Below are 23,952 nucleotides of genomic sequence, written 5' to 3' on the forward strand. Positions count from 1 at the left end.
GTCCCCGGTAAAAAAATGGCTTTGGTCAAGATTTGAAGGAATAAAGTTCTCCTGTATCCTAAAGGCATATGCATCTTGCTGCTCCTAATCTGGTTAGAAACCAGATGCCTTGTGTTGTTCCCTGTACTCAGATGGAAACGGTGTCTAGGTGAGGACAAGCTGTTGCTCTGGGTCCTTGTGGTATATATTGTCATCAGTGGATGGTTGTGGGCAGTGGTTCTCAATCCTGGGCTTTTGATAGCTAGGTTTGTGGAACAAGGTTCAGAGAAACATGCATTCTCTAGTTTGACCCTGACTGTTCCAATCAGATTTCCTGGCTCTACTGTGTACTAGTATTTTTTGATGGGAGTCATTGTCTTCCTTTGATACACTTGTCAGTGTTTCCAATGCCCACCTCCAGAGCAGTGTTTGCCTTTCCAGCCACTGATTCTTTATTTTTCCCCACTGAACCATATCAGAAAATTGTGCAATATTAGTTGAGAGAAGGTGTTTATTGGGCCTTGCTGTTGTAGCTCAGCAGTTTAGCAGGGGGGGCATTTCAAAGTTGCTCACAAAGCCTTCTTTATATGGCAAGAACATGCTGCTTATATGGCCAGAAGGGAGAAAGGACAAGGACAAATCTTCATAAAGCACATTAGTTCTCTCACAATTGCCTGAATCATGGTAAATTCTGTTAGGGAAATAGAAGATTGTGTTTTCATTAACCACAGGTCTTCTACTGGGCTGAAGTATAGTACGTGCTACTCACTGGGTCAGTGTCCTCTGGAGAGGAGGTCATATTGGTATGAAGAGAATCTGGCTGCATGTTTGTTATGTCTTATTTCAGTTCAGCCACAGTCCTACAGCATGGTCAATTAGAACATGGCAGAAAACACCTTCAAGAGGTAGTATTTAATATTATTAACAGTAATAACAGTATTATAACAGTAATATTTAATATTATTTACTAAGACCTTAATGATGCTTAAATTTTGTCCTGATGATAAGAGATAGAGCCTACCATATTTTAATTGTATCTCTGGAGAGGCAGACATCTGAGAAGAGTTCCTGTGAAAGCACATGGCTCTATTGGAGCTCTCAGAAGATTGGATAATCTACAAGAACTATTTCTCCAGTCATAAGGATAGATAACCTAGATGCTATTGGACACTTGTTTGGAGAAGTAGACCTACCAGCATGAACTGAAGTATGCACAAGGTTGTTGTTATGTGTAGTTGTTTGAGGAGACAGGCTTGGAAAGCCTTCCTTCCACCCAGCAGTGGGAGGATCCTCTTCCATGCTGCCTTTACGCTCTGGTTTCTGAATGTGTAGATGAGTGGATTGAGCAGTGGAGTGATGACACAGTAGAATAAAGACAGGAATTTGGTCTGAGTGCTGCCAGCAGTAGTCTGGAGGTACAAGTACATAACTGGCTCAAAGTACATGGTGACAACCACCAAATGGGAGCTGCAGGTGCTGAGTGCATTGTGTCATTCCCCAGGTGAAGGTAACTTCAGCACAGCCCTAGCAATGAGAGTGTAGGAGACAAACACCATCAGGGGAGCTATCATTCCAAAAGCAATGGCCCCCAATGTCAAGGAAAGCTCATTTGTAATAGTGTCACCACAGGCCAGCTTATTCAGAGCAGGCACCTCACAGAAGTAGTGGTCCAGGGAGTGATGTCCATAGAGGGGAAGCTGGATGGAGAATGTGACCTGAAGCAATGAATTTGCCAGGCCACTGGACCAGCATGGAGCTGCACACACATGGACAGGGATGCATGATGAGATTGTATCTGAGAGGATGGCAAATGGCCACATAGCGATCCAAGGCCATCACTTCCAATAGGACACATTCAGTACATCTTGCCCAGGTGAAAATATAGACCTTGGTGATGCATCCCCAGGAGGAAATTGCCTTTTCTGGACCCCAGGGGTTTGCCAGCAGCTGTGGCACAGTGGTGCAGGTGATGCAGAGGTCCAGCAGAGAGAGGTTGTCCAGCAAGAAGTACATGGGTGTCTGGAGTCTGGGCTCTATCATGGAGAAAAGGATGATAGAGCTATTGCCCATGTTGGTGATGATGTGGGATACCAGGACCACTGCAAAGAGTGGGATCTGCAGCCATGGATATTCTGAGAAGCCCAACAGGACAAATGTGTTGGGGAAACACATTTTCTCCCACCATAGCCTTCTGTTTTTTTATTTTTATTTTTTATTTTTTTATTGTAATTAGTAAAAGGGTTACATGATATTTGCCAGATAGAAGGTGCATTAATTCACATACCCTTTCACATGTCTTGGTACCCATTACCCTCCCCTCCCCACCCCACACCTCATATATCTCAATATATGAGATAACAAAGTGAGATACTATACCAATATGAGATAACCAAGGGACAGCAAATGAGATGAGAGACAACATAGTACATTAAGGACAACAATCATTCATTATATGGCTTTTGTTTCAATATCCTGGAGGTCCTTTCAATTAGCTTCACATTATATGTCCTTATGTATCAAGATTTTGCTCTATTGCAAATCTCTGCTAGTAGAGCCCAAGATTTCTACTGATTGTGATGAATGAGGGAAACTATTGAGCCTAAGTTCCTTTGAGTCTGGCTTACTTCACTTAATATGATTTTTTCTAAGTCTTTCCATTCCCTAACAAATGGGGCAATGTCATTTTTTTCTGACAGCAGCATAGAATTCCATTTTGTACAAATACCACAACTTGTTGATCCATTCATCAACTGAGGGACATCTAGGTTGGTTCCATATCTTTGCTATGGTAAATAGTGCTGCAATGTACATTGTTGAGCTAGTGGATTTAGTATGCCCCAGTTTCTGGATGGTTGGGTAAATGCCAAGTAGTGGAATTGCTGGGTCATAGGGGAGTTCTATGTTTAGCCTTTTGAGGCACTGCCACACTGCTTTCCATAGTGGTTGAACGAGTTTGCACTCCCACCAACAATGTAGTAGTGATCCCTCCTGGCCACATCCCCTCCAGCATCTGTTATTATTCGTTTTCCTGATCCTGGCCATTCTAACTGGAGTGAGGTGGAATCTTAGAGTTGTTTTGATTTGCATTTCTTTTATGACCAGAGATGTTGAGCATTTCTTCGTGTGTCTATAGGCCATTTTTGTTTCTTCTTCAGAGAAGACCCTCTTTAAGTTTTGGCCCATTTTTTATGGGATGGTTGTTACTTTGGAGATTAGTTTTGGAGTGATTCAATTTTTTGAGTTGTTGATATATTTTAGATAGGAGGCCTTTGTCTGTTGTATGGTTGGTGAAGTTCTTCTCCCACTCTGTAGGCTTCCTAATTAATTTACTAGCTATGTCCTTTGCCATACAAAAGCTCCTCAGTTTAATGCAGTCCCACTTATCCAGCCTTTCTCTGATTTGTTGTGATTCTTGGTCCTTATTAAGAAAGTTTCGACCTGTGCCAAGGAGGCCTAGTGTATCTCCTATTCCTTCCTGTAAAGTTTTCAGTGTGTCAGCTTTTACCTCCAGGTCTTTGATCCATTTGGAGTTAATTCTAGTGCAAGGTGTCAAAGAAGGATCCAACTTTAGTTTTCTGCAGGTGCTTAACCAGTTCTTCCAGCACAACTTGTTGAAGAGGCTGTCTTTCTTCCATTCTATTTTTTGGCTCCATGTCACAGATTAGGTGGCCATAGGTCTGTGGTTTAGTATCTGGGTCCTCAGTTCTATTCCATTGGTCTTCAGGCCTGTTCTTGTGCCACTACCAAGCTGTTTTGAGGATTATAGCTCTGTAATAGAGTCTAAAGTTTGGAATTGAAATTGTTTCTGCTAAGAAGTGTTTTTGCTATATGGGGTCTTTTATTATTCCATATGAAATTTTGAATTGCCTCTTCTATTTCTTTAAAGAATGCATGGCCTTCTGTTTTACACATATGTATTCTAAGAAAAGAGACAAATGTTAGGATAAATTATTGTTATTGTTGGTTTTGAGACTTGATCTCTGGGCTTGGGTGCTATCCCTGAGCACTTTATCTCAAGTCTACCACTCTATCCCTGAGCCACAGGACCACTACTGGTTTTCTGATGGGTAATTGGAGATAAGGAATCTTTGGGAGATTAGTTCCTGCTCTGGCTTTCACCTGCAATCCTTAGATCTCAGCCTCCTGAGTCACTAGGATTACAGGCTTGAGCCACTCTGCCTGGCTGAGGATCAATTTTATTTTTGTAAGTTTCGCACAATATATACAATCATTCCACTGTATTACTAGGACAATTTCCCTAAAAATAAGAATTCTTAAATATTGAGTCATTTTCTGTCAAACCACTCTATTGTCTGCTTTGACGTAGGGATAAAATTAGAGAACGAATATCCTAAACATAATAGCAAAGTCAACTCTATCAGTTGTAGTTGTTTCTTTCTTCCGGTCTTGGGGGTGAACTCTATACCCGGTGTGGGGCTCCTCAGCTCAATGCTGTCTTCCTTCCCTTTGAACTACAATGCCCCTTCCAACTAATAATTTTTAAATGCAATTTCCTCTTTTCTAGCTCCTTCTTCTTACTAGTTTTCCTCCTTCTATCATGGAAATCTTCCAGTCTGTTCACTAAACAATCCATTCTGTCACACAGAACAGGTCATATTATCTTTTCCTTTATCATGTTTCTTTGTGAAATATTATTATAGGAATTCCTACCCAACATTTCTTCTCTGTCTAGCCAGATTAAGGGAGCTACAGGCTCAAATAACATAACTGAGTTCCAGAATGCTCAAGTAGCTAATAGACATATAACCTTTTTCTTCTTGAAAGAGCATCAAAGAAGACTGAAATCAGGCCTGTTCTTTGGGTCAGTAACTATAATGGTAAAATACACTGGATGTAAAATTAAACCTAATGTATTTCTGTGTAATATATTTAAGTGTACAGATTAGTGGTATTAAGTGTGTCTGTATTGTCCTGCATCATTATGACTCAACTCTAGAATCTGTTCAGCTGTTACTCTAAGTAGTCCTAGTAAACAATACCTCCCTGTAAGGGGTTACACCATTTCCTCTTCAGCGGATCTGAGGGTAAGGAAACTTTTTTGCTCTTCCTAGGTTTCTATCTGGAATTAAGATAGTATGATAGAATGATCTGATGATCTAATGAGTTTGCTCACACCAGTGTTGGTCATCTTTTAAGTTGCCTTGCTTTCGTACAGCTGATTTAGCCAGAGCACAAGGGAATCTCTAGATTTTGGGTTGCCCCTGTAGGACTCTCTCTGTTTCTTCCAGAGTGTCAGCTGAATTCTTTCTTCTGATTCATCCCACATAAGTGCTTGGGTAGGGTTGATATTACCTACTTATCTGAAGTTTACTTAGAGTTATCATTGTCTCACTGCAGTTCCAAATATATTTATTCTGCTTCTATTTCAAAATTCAACCTAGAATTCTGGACTTAATTGAAACTGTAGTAATTTGTCTGTGGAATCAATAAAAATCCTGGAAGGACACAATGTTTATTTTTTTTTTTTTCGGTCATGTGGCGTGAACTCGGGCCTGGGTGCTGTTCTTCAGATCTTCAGCTGAAGGCTACTACCCTACCTCTTGAGGCACAGCCTACACTTCCCATTTTTCTAGTAATTAATTGGAGGTAAGAGTCTCATGGTCTTTAGAGCCTGGTCTTGCTTTGAATCTCCATCCTCATATGTTAGCCTCCGGAGTAGCTAGGATTACGGGCCAGACCTCTGAGCCTGGCTGTGTTCTGTTTTCTTTCAGATTGCTTTGTGACACCCAGTATTTTTAGTTGCTCCTAGTAGATGATCTGTCTCAACAGTTGGGATTGTTTTTCTTTTATTGCCATATTCTTTGCTAATAACTTCCAGAAAAATACATATCTTTCTATCCCACGGTTTCTTGAATCTAAAACCATGGTGTAGGAAAGGAGACACATTAGTTTAAGAAGTCTACCTTCTCAAACTGTTTTCTTTTTTTTTTTTTTTGGTAGTCTTATTAGTTGGTCTCATAGCCTGGGTTGTATTCTTGAGCTGTTTTTCCTCTATGCTAGTGCTCTATTACTTGTGTCACTGCTCTACTTCTGACTTTTTGGTGATTAATTGGAAATAAGAGGCACATGGACTTTCCTGCCAGGAGATCCCCAGATGTCAGCCTCGTGAAGGCCTAGGATTATAAATGGGAGGCATTGGCCCCTGGCTCACACTTTCATTTTTATTCCCTATGTTTATCTCGTACGACTTCTAATAGCATAGTGATTGGGTAAGAGAGAGCACATTTCTTTAGGATCATTTGTGGAATTCAATGAACAGGAAAAGATGTCAAGCAATGTGGTCGAGGCTCACCTGTTCTCCCTTGCGTTTGCCGTGAAGCTGAGACTGGAAATCATGTATTGATCCAGGAATCAGCAGTAGGAATGCTGGCACCTTGGTTGAAGTGTTGTGAGTCTGTCTCTTCAGATGGCCTGGGATTTAATAGGCAATGGACAGATTTAGCAGAATTCAGTCAGGAGAGAGAATTTGTTGATTTGTTAGGACCTCCTGAGATTTACTCTCTTGGATGCTGTATGTCATGAGCTAATGCATGGGAATAATTAATTTGGGGAGTGTGTAAAACAAAATTCCTAGAGGGATTTCCTGGTCTTTCTCTTTGAAAACACTAGTGTAATCTCAGTCTGGGGTATATGTCTGAGTAGGTTGTAGGCTCATTTCTAAAACCCAGAAATTATCATTAGTAAATGGAGATAGACCATTTATCCACACCATGTGGTTTTGCCTTCTGCTTTTTTTTTCATTTAAAATTTTAAGGTACATTTACTATAATGTTGAAAGTTTAGCCCATGGCAGCTATGGTTGTACATGCCCTGAAATCCCTACTACTTAAGCAGCAGAATAGATTCTTGTCAGGAAGAAAAATCAATTCAATGCAAAGATCCCAATATATCGAAGTGCCATTTCATACAATAACAATGCATTGTTTTAGCTTTGTGAATTTATATAAATTTTAGTATACTGCTTAGATTAATGGGTATCACATGGACATTTCCATATATGGATATATTTTGTTTTGGTAATTTCCATCCTTCATATCCTCTGCTTTCAAACTGTACAATCTATTCTCCTTAAGTTCCCTGGCAGTGTTTTCTAGGAATGTTTGATGATCTATTTCTATTTGTTTTTTCAGTCCTGGGATAGAGCTCAGGGTCTGAGCACTGTCCTTGGACTTTCTCAAGCCTAGAGCTCTACTACTTGATCTTCAGCACCACCTTTAACTTTTTTCTATGTAGGTGGTTCCAAGGAGCTGTTTATTAGGTTTATTAGGAAGGGGGCCATCTTGTCGCCTGGAGAGAGAGAATAAAAAATTCTAGAAATAATTTTGATCAAGATAAATCTTATTGGCAAGATCAAGGAAGATTATACCAAGACCTGTGTTCCTCTCCTTGTTATGTTCCAATGTCAAGTTTTCAGACACACTTAAGAAGTTCATACTTGACCTTACATAGCTTTTATAATTAAACCATTATAGAGTTGGAGGAAGGATAAGACATAAGACTGACCTTTAGTTAGACTCTTATCTTCAGTAAGGCCAAAAGTGGCTCAAGTGGTAGATCCCCAGCCTTGAGCAAAAGAATTAAAAAAAATTCTGCCACACTCAGAGAAAGCACCCAGGCTCTGAGTTCAAGCCCCAGGAATAGCACAAACACACACATATTCACACACACACAGACACACACACACACATACTTCCACCTAAAATAAATACTTGTATTATTTTTCCTAAATGCTGCTAAACTTAATTATCTTTTCTGAAGCTGTTTATCTGTCTGTATGATCATGAAATATGATATGACACAAACATGTTGTTATCTTAATCGGTTTTATATTATACGTCATCTAGACTTAAGCTTAAAAGGATTAATAGTTCTGGTTTTCCTTTTCTCCTTTAGATTTTTGTGGGGACATTTTCATTTTTCCTTGGCACTGGTATCTAGGCATACATAAGTACATACAACTTATGTCCTAATCTTTTTTTCCCCCTCTAATCCTGGGTTTGAACTCTGGTTCTCAGAGTTGACTGTGACTTTTGTGCTCAAAGCTAGCACTCTACCACTTGCACCACAGCAAGTGGTAGACTGAAAATAAGAGTCTCAGGACTTTCCTGCCTAGGTTGACTTTGAACTGCGGTCTCTCAATCGGCCAATTAATAGGTGTGATTCATGGGAGCACAGCAGTCCTAATCATTATTTAGATCTGAAAAATACTGGGCTGATATTTAAGTTAAGAAAACAGTCTCCTCAATGCCTCTGTGTGTCTGGGGGGGTGGGCGAGTTTGTTTCCACATGCTACATTAAGCTCACTGTTTGGCATGTGGATTTCATTAGGAACCCTTTTGAAGTTCTCTAGAGGAGATGGGAATTCACTTCGGCTCCCTCCTTACCTTGCCTTCCACTCTTTTGCCCAGATGTTGTAGAAGAAACAATGAAGAGAGTGAAGAGTCAGGACTGGCAATGTTAAGTTCCAGAACAGAGTGAGGTAGGTTGCCTCTTTTCAAAGGGCTTGGATTGAATGATAGAGCAGCAGGACTAAGAATAATCTATGCAGGAGAGACAATTTGAGGACACGGAGAGGCCTCTTGAGTTTTATTATTGGATCCTCTGAGACCTGAGTGGATAATTAATTCAGGTACTAGGTTTGTGGAAAGAATTCTAGAGGGACTTTTGTTTCTTTTAACTTGTTATTTCTGAGTCTTTTTCCCCCCCTGGAGGAACTGGATTGTGTAACTTTATGAATACATCTAAAACAATGAAATTATTGCTGGATGCTGGTGGCTCATGCTGGTAATGAGTGGCTCAGGCTAGTAAGGAGCCTGAAATAAAGATTGCAGATCAGAGATAGCCCAGACAGAAATACCTGTGAGACTCATCTCCAATTAATCATTCAAAATGTGCCAATAGAGGTTTGACTCAAGTGGTAGAGCACCAGCTTTGACGGAAAAAGCCAGGCAAGAGTGCAAATCTCTGAGTTCAAGCCCCATTGTTGGCACACCCTAAAATATTGAAATTATTATGCAATTGGTCTGAAATGGTATGTCAGAGAGCGTTTTCATGGGTACCATCGAAGAATGTTTTGGGGGCAGAGTGATATTGAATATATTGAACCTTTGTTTAGAAATTTCTTGGTAAATTACATGTCAGTCAGTTCAAAAATGAATATCACTTAAGATGACTATGAAGATGTTTTTTGTTGCTTGGGTGGGGGCAATAGTAGGGAATTTAGGGTGTTTTACAATATTACTAACCTTTTTTTTTTCTCAGTCATGGGGCTTGAACTCTGGGCCTGAACACTATCCCTGAGCTCTTCAGCTAAAGTCTACCTCCCTACCCCTTGAGCCACAGGCCCAATTCTTGTTTTCTGGTGTTTAATTAGGGTGGGGGGAGGGAAATGGGTACAAAAACATGGGAAAGGCTAGGAATGTTTGTGAAGTAATGACCTTCTATCTGGCAAATACAATGTAACCCTTCTGTTAATTGCAATACATATATTTCAAAAGCAAGAGTGTCATAGACTTTAGTCTCCGGGCTGGCTTTGAACTGTAATCCTCATATTTCAGCCTCCTGAGTAGCTAGGGTTCCGGGCTTGAGCTACCGTAACTGGCAAATGCTATTATTTATGAAATGTACTTTTCTCTACATTATAAATCTAACATATTTATAGTCCTCCTGAGATAGGAAAATGAAAAGGCAAGGAAAAAGAAAAGGAAAGCAAGTAAAATGTTTAAAAAGTCTCATCACAAGTGACCCTGCAGATGAGCACAAAGAGCACTATGGAATCATCTAGTAGACCTGAGAGAAAACGTGGAAGAGTGCCGCTTATAACATCTAAAATGTTTCTGCAGAATAATGGAAATAATTAGATGTCCTCTAATATGATCCTCTGAGGTGACACAGCACAAGGGGGGTTTTGAATGTGGGATAGAGTCTCAAGTATGTAGGCTGAGGTCCTCTGTCTCTGTCTCTGTCTCTGTCTGTTCGTTCTCTCTCTCTCTCTCTCTCTCTCTCTCTCTCTCTCTCTCTCTCTCTCTCTCTCTCTCTCTCTCTCTCTCTATCTCTCTCTCTCTCTTTCTTTTTCTCCTTGTGAGAACATCCACACTCTGCTTGAGTATGCCCCTGACCTTCTGCTTGTCTGTCTCATTTTTGTCTGTTTGTCTGCTTGTTTACTTATTCAAAGCTTCGCCATGTTTTCTTAAAAAAAATGTAGGCCAACACAGATGCATATCTCTGAAAAATACACTCTTGCCTGCAGGCTAATTTTCTTCTTCTGGTAATGTTGCTTGAACACATGAGCTTTTCTTCTTGCTTAGCTTTTTTATTTGTGTTCTTATTTTTGCTAGTCCTGGGGCTTGAACTTGGGGCCTGAATACTGTCTTGGACACTTTTTTGGTCAAGGCTAGTGCTTTGTTACTTGAGCCACAGTACCACTTCTGCCTTTTTCTGTATATGTGGTATGGAGAGATCAAACCCATGGCTTTGTGCATGCTAGTTGACACTCTACAACTAGGCTATGCTCCCATCCTTTCAGGCTTTGTTTAGCTTTTTTGGTAGAGGCTGGGGCTCTGCTACTTGACTTGTACTCCACTTTTGGCTTTTTGCTGGTTAATGGGAGATAATTCTCACAGACTTTTATGCCTGGGCTGGATTTGAACTATGATTCTCAGATCACCATTCTTGATGTGGAAAGGACGTGACACTCAATTGGCTGTTCCAAAACACAGTGAGGTAGTTCATCTCTCAAGTTCTCTGAAGCATGGTATGAATTTAAACTGGAATGTCATCATGATATGAGGCTCTCGAAAAGGCCCTCTGATAGGGGTCTGTGACAGTCTCTGACATCATCACAGAAAGCATTTAAGAACAAGTTAGATGTTAGATTTATGTATATGCATTCATAATCAAGAAAAGTGCATGCTCAAAAAAGGTAGAATGAGGGCTGAGAATGTGGCTTAGTGGTAGAGTACTTGCTGAGCATGCATGAAGCCCTGGGTTAGATTCCTCAGTACCACATATACAGAAAAAGTCAGAAGTGGCACTGTGGCTGAAGTGGTAGATTGCTGGCCTTGAGCAAAAGAAGCTCAGGGACAGTGTCCAGGCCCTGAGTTTAAGCCTCATGACTGGCAAAAAAAAAGGTAGAATGAGTCATTTGCTGATGGTTCATGCTTGAAAATCCTAGCTACTCAGAAGGCTAAATTCTGGTACTCTATCATCTAGAGGCACAGCTCCATTTACATTGTGTTGCTGTTTTTATTTTGTGGTTAACTGGTGAGAAAAGTCTCACAGACTCTCCTGCCTGGGCTGGCTGTGAACTGTAATCCTCAGATTTCAGTTTTCAGAGTAGCTAGGATTATAGATGCAAAGCACTGGCTTTTAAGTTATTTTTAAAATTTCTTTTAATTAAAGAATTTATTAACATTGATTTTTACATTGTATTTCAAAACACATATTTAACAAACAAGTATTCAAGAAGGGAATCTGTATATGCAGTCACTGGCACTTAGATTTTAGAATATAATTAAGAATAAGCTGAGGGTTTGTATGTCATAGATATGTATTAATCTATGTAATAAAACCTATGTGTACAGAGTTGTAGATTTTTATGTCTATGTAGTTGTGTTTATATTTCTAATACCATGCCCATAGCCTTGGGTATGCAAATAATGGTGCTAGGGCTTAACCTCAAGACCTGTGCTTTCTTGGCTAGCACTCTATTATAGGTATGATCCCTCCATTCTAGACTTTTGGTGATTAATTAGAGACAGAGGCTCAGACTTTTCTGCTTGTACTGGCTTTGAAGCTTGACTGTCTCAGCCTCCCAAGTCGCTAGGATTGCAGACATGATCCACCAGTACTGCATTGATTTCAATTATTTAGAATGCATACCCATTCTTTTGAGTGGAATCTCTGTGTTCTCAAGGGTATGCATGCATGTATGCATGTGTATATGTCTGCCTGTATGCCATTCCTATGGTGTATTTCAGGGGTGCTGTATTATTTTTGATTCCTACGAAGAGATTCTAAGAACTCCAACTCCTCAGGACCTCACCAACATTTACTGTTGTTGTTGTTGCTGTTATTATTGTCATTGTGCTGCTTCTGGGGCTTGAAATAAGGGATGGGCATTCATTGTTCCTTAGCTTTTTTGTCGAAGGCTGGCACTCTATCACCTGAGTCAGAGCTCTTTCAACTTTTTTATTTCATTTTATTTTATTTTTTGTGGGTCATGGCTGTTGATCTTGGCCTGGGAGCTGTCCCTAAGCTCTTCAGCTCTAGGATACCACCCTACCCTTGGCCAAGAACCACTTCCCCATTTTCTAGAGGTAAATTGAAGATAAGAGTCTCAGGTCCCTTTGTACTGGGGTGGGGGGGGGAGCTGGCTTTGAATGTTGATCCTCTCATCTCAGTCTCCTGAGTATCTAGGATTACAGATGTGAGCCACTGCACCTGGCTTCTTTCAGGTTTCTGCTGGTTAACTAAGGATAAGAGTTCCATGTACCTTCCTGCCCTTGCTGGCTTTGAACAGCAATCCTCAGATCTTAACCACCTAAGTTTGTAAGATTATAGGCACGAGCTACTGGCCCAAATGTTAGTTGGGCACTTACATTTGTTATTTTCTTATGAAATAACACTTTACTCTCAATGATTTCAGATTTCTCTTCAGTTTTATTTTGTAGTGAGTTATAATATGCCTAGACGTGACCCTGAATTCATTCTTTTGTTTGTTGTTACTTACTTGTCAACAGTTAAAATTCTTCTATTGTTATAAAGGTGATATACAAAGGGGTTACAGTAATTTAAGTCAGAGAAAGAGAATATTTGTTTTTGGACAATGTCATAAAAATTTTAAATATTTAATTAATTATTTAGATTTTCTTTATTGTTATTATAGAGATAATGTACACTGTGATTACATATACATGAATCAGGTAATAAGCAGATTTCCTTTCATATAGTGTCATCTGTTCCTTAGCTCTCTCCCTTCCCCTACCTGTCTCCACCCTTGAATTGTATAGTTTACTTTCATCAATGTCCAGTGAGCTCCCCAATGCATATTTTCATCCTTTTTCCTTGAATTCTATGCCCTCCCTCTTGCCCTCTTGCAAATATACACATGAATACATTGTATATAAGGTAAAGAATACAGAATCATCAGAACAAGAACACCAAATTAAAGAAAGGTTTGCTTTTGTATCTTAGGAGTTTGTTTCAGCGTTAGTAATATTTTATATAAATATGGAGAGACACTTAGTCATTGCACCACTGTGATTTCTCCTGAGACTATCTTCTTTTAGTCTCACTGTATGTGAGTATCCAGAATCGTATGCAATTAGTCATATCCCAGTACATTTTAGATCTGACTTTCACATATCACAGAGAACATGTGCCATTTATCTCTCTGGTCTTGGCTTACCTCACTTAACATGATTGATTCTTTTTCCATTCATTTTTAGCAAATGATGTTATTTATCAACATCATCATCATCATCATCATCATCATCATTATCATTATTTTGCCAATCCTGCGGTTTAACTCAGGGTCTGGGCACTGTCCTTGGGCTTTCTCAAGGCTAGTGCTCTACCACTTGAGCCTCCGCACCAGTTGTGGCTTTTTTCTATGTGGTACTGAGGAATCAAATCTAGGGCTTCATGCATGGCAGGCAAGCACTCTACCACTAGGCTGTGCTCATGGCCCCCAAATGATGTTATTACATTCTTTCTAATGGCTGTGTAAAATTCCACTGCATATAAGTACTGCACTTTTTGGATCCACTCATCTATTGGGGGGACATCTGGGCTATTTCTATATCTTGGCTGTTTTGAATAGTGTGGCAATGAACATGGACATGCAATTGTCCTTATCATATTCTGTTTATGGTTTTCAGGGTAGATGCCTAGGAGTGGTATGGCTGGGTCATGGGTCTGCTGCTTTTCTGGAACATCTCTTGGAGGCTTATAGGATATATATGCATAGAGATCCTGGGTCTATGTTTAGTTTAGCACAGATCATTTTTTTTTTGTCAGTCATGGGGCTTGGACTCTGGACCTGGGTGCTATCCCTGAGCTCTTCATCTCGAGTCTACCATCCTATCTCATGAGCCACAGCATCACTTCCTAAGAGAGATCAATTTTGTAAAGAATTTTTTTTCAGGAAAATGAATGAGCAGAAATCGAGCTCAGCTGGCTCTTGATGGTTCACGTCTGTGATCCTAGTTCTTAAGCAGGCAGGAAGGTTAGAAGCTAGCAGGAGTACCATGGTTTGTAAGAACCAGTTTAAGAAATCAGCAGTGATAAAAAAATATATGAAAAAAAGAAATCTACTCTTTACCTGACTTATGTAACCATAACCCCTTTGTACATCACTTTTACTATAACAATAAATAAAGTTTTAAAAGAAAAGAAGAAAAAAGGATTCAGCAGTGTCAGAGTAGAAAAGAGAGCAGCATATAAGCTCAGGGACAGTGCCCAGGCCCTGATTTAAAGCACCAGTATCAGGATAAAAAGCATGAAATAAAACCAGTAACAGAGTAGACTAATGGCTGATGGGGTACCAAGATCTTAATTCCATTGCTACCAAAGGAAGTCGAATAAAACATCCAAGAAAGAGGATTATTTCAAATGATCCAGGCTATGTATTCATATACGACATTAGGAACATATATGTAAACTGAAGAAAGGCCCCAAAGGATTGTTTATTGGTTTCTTCTATTTTACTTTCTTCCTTTTTTCACCTGTTTCTTCCTCCGTCCCTCCCTCTGTCCCTCCCTCCGTCCATCTCTCTGTCCCTCCCTCCGTCCCCCCTTCTCTTCCTCCCTCCTTTCCTCCTTCCTTTCCTCTCTTTCTTCTTTTCTTCTTTCTCCTTTTTTATTGTTTAGAGATGAGTATTCAAGCCTAGTATTTGAGATTTGCTTTTGAGGTAGTTGGAGTTCTAGTAACTCAAGCAACCATCCAAGCCCTCATTTTTTATTATTTTTATTTTTTTATTGTAATTAGTAAAAGGATTACATGATATTTGCCAGATAGAAGGTGCATTAATTCACATACATTGATACCCTTTCACATGTCTTGGTACCCGTTTCCCTCCCCCCCCACCCCCACCCATCTTGGTTTTCCCCCCTTCCCTATCAAATTTCAAATATCGAAATACAAATAAATTCAATATATCAGATAACAAAGTGAGATACTATACCAATATGAGATAACCAAGGGACAGCAAAGGAGATGAGAGACAACATAGTACATTAAGGACAACAATCATTCATTATATGGAAGCCCTCATTTTTTTTATGCCAGTCTGGGGCTTGAACTCAGAGCCTGAGCACCGTCTAAGCTTCTTTTGCTCAAGGCTGGCACTACCACTTGAGCCACAGTGTCACTTCTGGCTTTTTATGTGTATGTGATACTGAGGAATTGAACCCCAGGCTTCATACATGCTAGGCAAGCACTCTACCACTCTACTACATTGCCATTCCCTGAACACTTGCTCTACTGGTCTCATTGGCCTCCTGTTTCCTTAGAAGCATCTTTCAACAGGAAGCATCCTGAGAGAGGAGGGATAAGGAGGGCTCCAGTTCAAAATGATTTCCTCACCTGACTTTGTTTACTCAAGCCCAGAATCCTATCTACACTGGAGGATGACTTGTGAGGATGGTGGTTTGAAGGCCCAATAAGAAAAAGAGAAGGTCATCATGGAAATCTTAGGAAACGATTCAAATGACACAAATATGGGCTTGACTTGCAGCCTCTAGGTCCTCTCAACTACCCCAGCGCCTCCTCCCCACAACCTCAAGCTTGGCTTGGATACCTCCCCCACTTTTCTTGAGTGCCCACCTGGATGTGATTGAGTCTTTAATTTCTCAGCATCCCACTCTCACCCTGAACCTCAGAAAGCTCAGCACAACATTTACCAGTGACTCCTATAGTAGCTGGAGGCAGAGGCATTATTGAAGTAGCTGTGGAATCTTGAGATTGAGAGCTGTTAGCATTGGCTGCCAAGGGGACACCACTACTATCTGTGTGGCAGCCATGTCCAATGGCACGGGGCCCATTTCACTCCTTGTACCACGTCACCATATGTGGACATGGCCTTTGGAGGGTCTGTGGGCCCTGGGGCCTGAGGGCTGCTGGCTTTGCCCCTGTTGCCTTAGCTGCCCAGTGGACACTGCTACGGAATGGGTTCTGCTCATTAGGTGGTCATGTTTGATTGCTCCGGCTCATCATTCACTCCCTGCCACTTTGTGTGGCCATGGCCTTCAACCTCCCTGGCTGTGGCTCAGGCCTCTTGTGACCACATGGCGGTACTATGGGTCTGAGTGCTGCTTTCAGATGTCACCATCTTTGCCATAGTTATCTCCATCAGCAGCTGCTCCCGAAGGTTTTAGCTATTTCTAAATCCTCCTGGAGTCTTTCTCTCTCCCCTAACCTCTGAACCTGGGCATAGGCATCCTCTGCATCCTCACAGGTACCCAGGGCCTCAGCCTGCACTGCTGAGAAAGGTCGCAGCAGAATGCGGGCTGATTGTGTCACCAATGTCACCTTAGAAACTGTCTTGAGGTCACTGCTGCCTGAATGCTAGTCGCAGGTTGTATTGTCTGAAAGCAGTATCAGCTCCACCATTTCTCCTCATTCTTTTGTAAGGGAAGGAGAGGGCATTGCTTGTAACCTCAACCAGGCCTTGTGCTGAGAATAAAGGTGACTCCCAGGAGTTCCTTGAAGGTGAGGACTGCTTGTGTCAGCAATGCTTCCAGAGTGGCTGCTCTGATGTGGCGGCTGCCAGGGTACAATCTTCAGGGCAGTCTTGTCTGGAACCTAGGGATGCTCTTCAGCCATCTGGTCCTCCAAATGCAGTCACAATGCCTCAGGCCTTTGGGCCTACTGGCTGCTTGTGACACAACTCTTGTGAGGACACTGACTCAAGGCATCCCTGTGAGAAAAGCTGGAGCGTTTTTTCTATCCAAGCTCTTCTGGAGATGGAAGGGTCCAGTGCTTCTCCCCCTTGTTGTTGATCATCCGAATGGCAGCCATCTGAAACAGCTCCTTCATCTGGGTTGGGGTGGCGGTGGTAGCAAAATCCACATCTTGAGGTTTCACCCCATTCAGCAAATCCCTCACGGCTCCTCTGGCTATTCTCAACTCATAATTGTCTTTCACGAATAATTCTGTCAGACTCTTCAATCCTTCCGTGAAGAGGGACTGGAATTCCGGGGACTGCACCTTCCTGGTGCGCAGACCTCGCTTCACAAGCCGGAGCCCACTCCAACCTGTGCTGGGACACAGGAGGCGCAGCATCCAGAGGAGGTTGGTGCACACAGACACCAGGTGGGCACGCAGGGGTAGGGGTAGGGGGTGCCTGTCAGGGGAAGGGGTGGGGGTGGGGGGGAAATGCGATGTGTTCTTCCATGGCCAGAAACTCCTCTCCTGGTCTAGAGGAGGCTGGGGAGGGGGAGCAGCCAGAGCGCCAGGCCCTGGGTTCAAGCCCCACTCCAATAATAACAATAACAATAATAATAAGGATGTGCTGCTGCTGGGGGGCCCGGCCTCTCCCAGATGGTCTCACCCCGGGATTCAGGATCCCCGACCCCCTTCCTGTTGGAGATTTCACCTGTGATCCCACTCACAGTGTGGAGGAGGGGGACTGGGGGAGACCACAGGCCTCAGGACCTCTCCCCCCACCATGCCGACAGTGGGAAGGGACTGGGAGGAGGGGGGAGGCTGTCCCTGCTGGCCACATGGGCCGGGGAGATCTTACTCTGTCCCCCCACCACCTCCCACATGCAGGCACAACTTACATCCAATCAGAAACCAGCCAGGATTCCCAGCCCTCTGTTTAACCTCCCAGGCACACCCGACACCTGGGACCCCCATTTCTCCTGGGAGCCAGGCCGCCCAGCTGCCCCACCAGCAAAGGGTCACCCTTGGTCAAGTGATATACATTTTAACAACAATGAATATTAGGAAGTTGAAGCATGCTGGTCTGGATTATAAGTACTAGTGTGAAACTGTGTGTGAACAGAGGTGAAAGAGGGTGAGTATGGAAAAAAATACTTTGTATATACATCAAAATAGAATAATAAAACTTGATTAAACATTTGAGAAAGACAAGCGAGGAGAAGAAAGAATGGTGGTGAGGGCAACTCAGCTCAAGATGAATTTCATGCATCTACATGGACATGTTAAAAATGAAACCTTGTTGCACACTAACTGATACAGGATATATATGGCCATACACATATAATATATAAAGGATATATGTGTATATAAGATATATATATATGTATAGACATATGTAGCATCATTTTCTCTGCCTTTCTTTATAAGATTTAAGACCTCTCTCTCTAAGGAGAGAGAGAGGGAGAGAAGGAGAAAGAGAATCAGGAATGAGAGAGATGGAGGACATGAAGTCAACTGTGGGATTGTTTGAGAATTTATGGGGTGGGAGGGAGACAGGGAAAAAAAGAACAAAGAACAACTAATATTGCATTGTGTGTATGTAACTGATGGTGACACAAATAAACTCACTGAAAGCTATTGACAATATTTGCGTAAGGGGTGCTGAGAATCAGAGAGAATGAGATGAGGTTAGTCTGAGAACATTATAATACATGCATGTGTGAATTGTCACATAAAACTCCACTGTACAATTAATTCAAAAAATTAACACCATGCCTTGTTTAGAGGTGGATGCCAGTAGGAGGTATAAGGATGTTTAATGAACAAGGTGAGAAAGGGTGAAGAGGGCAGAAGTATTTTACGTGCATGAATGGAAACACAATAATGATAATGGTTTGAATTCTTTTAAGAAATGGAGCTCTCTATGAAGTTGTGTTTATATTTCCAATACCATGTCCCTAGCATTGGGTACACAAATATTGAATTCTCGCTCTTGTACTGTTTGGATCTAATAGCCATATATTCAGGATACCATGCACCACATGTTCTAAAATCTAAGTGCCAGTGATTGTATATAGAGATTCCCTTCTTGAATATTTGTTTGTTAAATATATCATTTGAAATATGATGTAAAAATCAATGCTAATAAATTCTTTAATCAAAAAGAAATGGAGCTCTCAAAAAGAGAGCTCTCACAATATATAATATTCCAGAAGAATTTATTTAGTGGTGCTTTACCTAGATGCTGATGGACACTTATTTGGGGAAGTAACCTGCCAGCAAGAACTGAATTGTTCATGTGCTTCCTATGTGTATTTGTGGTTGTTTCAGGGCACAGGCAGATCATCTGGTTTGGAAAGCCTTCCTTCCACCCGGCAGTGATAGGATCCTCTTCCATGCTGCCTTCACGTCCTTGTTTCTCAGGGTGTAGATGAGTGGGTTGAGAAGTGGAGTGATGACACAGTAGAAGAAGGACATGAACTTGGCCCGTGTGCTGCTGGCAGGAGGCTGGAGATACATGTAGATGCCTGGCCCAAAGTACATGGTGACAACCACCAGGTGGGAGCTGCAGGTGCTGAGTGCCTTGTGTCTTCCCTCAGCTGAAGGTAACTTCAGCACAGCCCTACCAATGAGGGTATAGGAGATGATCACCATCAGAGGAGACATCAGTGCAAAGGGATGGCACCGAAAATCAAGGAGAGGTCATTAGTAGTAGTGTCACCACAGGCCAGCTTATTCAGAGCAGGTACCTCACAGAAGAAGTGGTCCAGGGTGTGATGTCCACAGAGGGGAAGCTGGAGGACAAGTGTGGCCTGAAGTAGGGAATTGGCCAGGCCACTGGACCAGCATGCAGCTGCCATGCACACAAATGCCCAGGGGTGCATGATGAGACTGTATCTGAGAGGATGGCAGATGGCCACATAGCGATCCAAGGCCATCACTGCCAACAGGACACATTCAGTACACCCTGTCCAATGGAAGAGGTAGGCCTGTGTGATGCATCCCCAGGAGGAAATTGTCTTCTCTGGGCCCCAGAGGTTGTCCAGCAGCTGTGGCACAATGGTGCAGGTGATGCAGAGGTCCAGCAGAGAGAGGTTGTCTAGGAAGAAGTACATGGGAGTCTGGAGTCTGGGCTCTGTCATCGAGAGAAGAATGATGGAGCTGTTGCCTGTGATGGTGAGGGTGTGGGAGACCAGGACCACTGCAAAGAGTGGGAGCTGCAGCCATGGATATTCTGAGAAGCCCAACAAAACAAATGTGTTGGGGAAACTCACATTTTCTCCTGCCATGGCCTGCAAGGAAAGAGAGCCTGTAAGGATTAATATGACTCTTTCATTTCTAAAACCCCATGGCAATATTCCCTTGTTCCTCGGTTTAGTTAAATTATACCCATGATTGTTTTGGGTAGTTTTCCAATTTCTTCCTGATGCCATACAGGAGTCACATATATTGACTTTTAAGTAGCATGTTGGCTGGAATGTGCCAGATCCAATGGAAACCTATAGTCGCTCAATCAATTCTACTTGGAATGTGTTGATATCGAAATCTCCCTTTTTCTCTCTGCTCTCCCCTCCCATATTCTTATTTTTAAAAAGTCCCCACCCTTTTTTCTGTGTTCCCATCCATTTCATGGATGCTTTCATGTCATATACAAGTCATTTTCACTTGTGTATACCTCTCTCAGGAGTGTTTCTAATGATTCCTTTGGGTTTAGTGAGGTGAGGAATTGCAGGCTTTTCAGACAGCAGTAGGTTTGATGGATCTTGACAACTGTTTGCCTGGGCCCTCCTGGAAGTGTGATACTAGTGACAATCTGCCCTCTGAATAGTTGGAATTATAATCATGGGTCACCCATGTCCAGCCTTTTTTAGCCATTTTTAAGCGCACTGATACCTGGCATGTGTGTTCATATTATGCTCTTATTCCCACTATTGGTCTCGAATGCCTTTATCTTTTTTCTTTTTGCCAGTCCTGGGCCTTGTATTCAGTGCCTGAGCACTGTCCTTACGTTTTCTTAAGGCTAGTGCTCTGCCACTTGAGCCACAGCACCACTTACAGCTTTTTTCTATATATGTGGTACTGAGGAATTGGACCCACGTCTTTGTGCATGCTAGGCAAGCACTGTACCACTAGGCCAAACTCCTGGCCTGAATTCAAGATAAGGTTAGCAAATTAGAAATCCCAGGTTCCCTACTGCAGATCCCATTTCCACTGTTTTCTTGATTGTAATTGTTGTAAGTTACATCATAGGAGTAGAGTTCTGTGTTATTTGTGGTTTTATGATTAGTACATTTATTAATGCTATCAAATTTCATCCATGCCATAGAATTAGAATTTCTAATACTCATATTTGCATTTACATTATTTTATTTATATTTAATCTTTGGTTGTATACATTGGTTTCATCTTACCATGTCAATTTTTAATTTTTGTTTCAGTAAGCATCTTGCTTTCTTGGAGTTGAGATCCTCTGCCTCTGACTTTTGAGTGCTGGGATTATCTGTGTGTACTTACATGTCCAGCTTATAATTCTCACCTTTGAAAAGCTGATTCCCATTGTGTGCTATTTATGTATCAAATCATCATATAATTCCTAACATAAAATAAACAAGAAATAATGAAAATGAATTCAATATGCATGCCTAGAGGAAGAACAGTTCCTCTCAGGTTTAGAAAAGATGAGAAGATCTTGTGTTTGTACCACTGAATCAGACACAGGAAGATAGTCAACAAATGTCTGATAGCTGGAAAAGTCTCTTTCTTTCTTTCTTTTCTGTTTTTTGTGGGTTATGAGGCTTGAACTCTAGGGACTGTTTTCTTTTTGTTTTTTTATTTAACCATCCCACCTCCTGCGAGTTGAGCTCCTGCTACTTTCAGAACACATGGCCTACTTTAAATGAAGGTGAAATGGGCTGTTGCTACCATGCTAGAAGTTGAGTTGATGAAAATTATCCACAACTCTTCATCTGGGCTTCCCTACTAAAGTCCCAGCCTCGAGTTCCAGGAATTCTAATACACATGTACTGACAGTACAGCTGTGGTCGAGGTAGGAATTGAAGTCCTAGAGCTTCCTACTTTGCCAGCTCTCATAATACTCTTCTGGTCATGAAATTCTTGTATCAGTTTTTGTCTTTATATCTTAATTCTTTTTGAATTTGCTTTAAAAAATATTCCCCTTTCCTTCCTTAATTTATTTCCTTTTCCCTCCCTTCTCCTTTTCCTTTATGTTTCTTTACTTTCTTTCCAGTGAAGCATTAGCACTTTTGTGTAGGGTGAGGATTCGAAGATTCGTAATTTAGTTTCTATTTATGTCCTTTTTCTTACAGGATATTTTCTCCTATGTTATTCTTCCAGTTTCACAAAATTAGTACTCTCCTCTCCTCCACTTAGTTTATGGTGACTCATCAATCTCTATATTTCCCCATGTTCCCTGATAAAGGCTTGGATAAATCTCCAAGTTATGGCTGTCCTATGGTAGTAATTGATGGCTTTTGATTTTATGTTATGTTTTTTCCAGTCTTGGGACTTGAATTCAGGGCCTGACTTGAGCACTGTCCTTGGGCTTTCTCAAGGCTAGAGCTCTACCTTTAGCCACAGCATCACTTCCAGATTTGTCTATGTATGTGGTATCAAGTAATCAAACCCAGGTCTTAGCGCATGCTCAGTAAGCTCTCTACCACTAGGCCAAATTCTAGGCTTTTTCTATTTTATTTTGCCTGTCATTTTAGTCCTAAAAACTGAAGGTGGTTGAAGTAAGTCTTATTACCTTTGTATCCTGAGAGACTCCAACTGACTCCTTTTTGATATCAAAACCACATGATGGTTCCTTGTGTTTATATTAACTTTGGTCATATTGTACTTTCTTTCTAAGCATCAACAGACAAATCCCCTAATAAGCCGGAGACTTCAGTATTATTGACACTCAAAGTTAGCCATGTTTGCATGTTTCTCCCATCAGATTCTTCATCATTCCTTAGGAGAATTTATTCTAGCTGCTCTTGGTATTGAGATGTTTACTCTATTCCTCTCTTTGGAACTATTAGATTACATTGTTAGATCAATGGATCTCATCAAATTCACACTTCTACTTCATTTTTTTGTAGTGGTAATCACAGCCCATCTCTTGCTAGACAAGTACTCTATCACTTGAGCCACAGTACAGTTCTACTGTTTGAACATATGTATTTAAACTGTCAATATTTGCTTTACAGGAATGAACTGGCTGATAATTATACATATACCTTGCTATTTGAGAACTTCTTTGCTTCTTTCACTGTTGAGGAAGTCATAAACATTTTATGGAACACAGTTGACATAAATTCCTCAATTTGAGATGCTCCCTTCCAAGCTTAATAACAGAATCTGCAGGTAGAAAGAATGATGCTGAAAGACTCCAAGTGTAACAAGTATTGCTATTGACAACAGCAGGTCTGTCCTAGTGGCATATTTTTCTCTGTAATACTCACTCAGATTTCTAAAATGAAAGCACTCTCGCACAAAGAGTAGACTGAGTTCATCTAAAGACTTCATTGTCATTTATTGTGTAACTAGTGATGTTCTCCAAAACTCATAAATTGAGGCCCAAAGTATCTGCTCATGGAAATGGGTTTTAATAGGTGACCGGTAAAAATTGTGGTCACACAATGAAGTTACAACATCCTGTTACAGGAACCTTAGAGAAAAGGAAGATGTCTTTTCTTTCTCATCTGTATGTGAGGATACAGAGAAAATGTGGCTTCTCCACCTAGGAAAAGAGACCCTACCAGAAAACAAACCCTAATAAAACAACAGTTGGACAACGTTATTTCTGTATTTTACACTGTATAATTTGTGGGAATGTCTTATGACAGTTCCATCTAGTTGACATCATCCTCATATATATCTATGCCTTATTCAGTCTTCTCCCATGTTAATTGGAGAAGAATTTCATGGAGTTTTCTGCCCCAGGCTGGCTTTGAAGAGAGATACTCAGATCTCAGGCTCCTGAGTAGCTGGGATTATAGGTGTGAGACCCGAGTGCTCTGTGTGCTCTAACAAATAGAAGGATATACAACACTTTTACCCCCG

At 41.3% G+C, this 23,952-nt stretch overlaps 2 pseudogenes; both read right to left on the reverse strand.

Annotated features, from left to right (window-relative positions):
* Positions 1-1,139: 1,139 nt before the first annotated feature.
* On the reverse strand, positions 1,140-2,151 carry LOC150057433 (olfactory receptor 2C1-like; annotated as a pseudogene).
* Positions 2,152-19,227: 17,076 nt separating this feature from the next.
* Positions 19,228-20,177, reverse strand: LOC150057434 (olfactory receptor 2G3-like; annotated as a pseudogene).
* Positions 20,178-23,952: the final 3,775 nt, after the last annotated feature.

Source organism: Megascapheus bottae, chromosome 10, assembly GCF_031878675.1.
Source record: "Megascapheus bottae isolate mThoBot1 chromosome 10, mThoBot2.hap1, whole genome shotgun sequence".
Classification (NCBI taxonomy): Eukaryota; Metazoa; Chordata; class Mammalia; order Rodentia; family Geomyidae; genus Megascapheus; species Megascapheus bottae.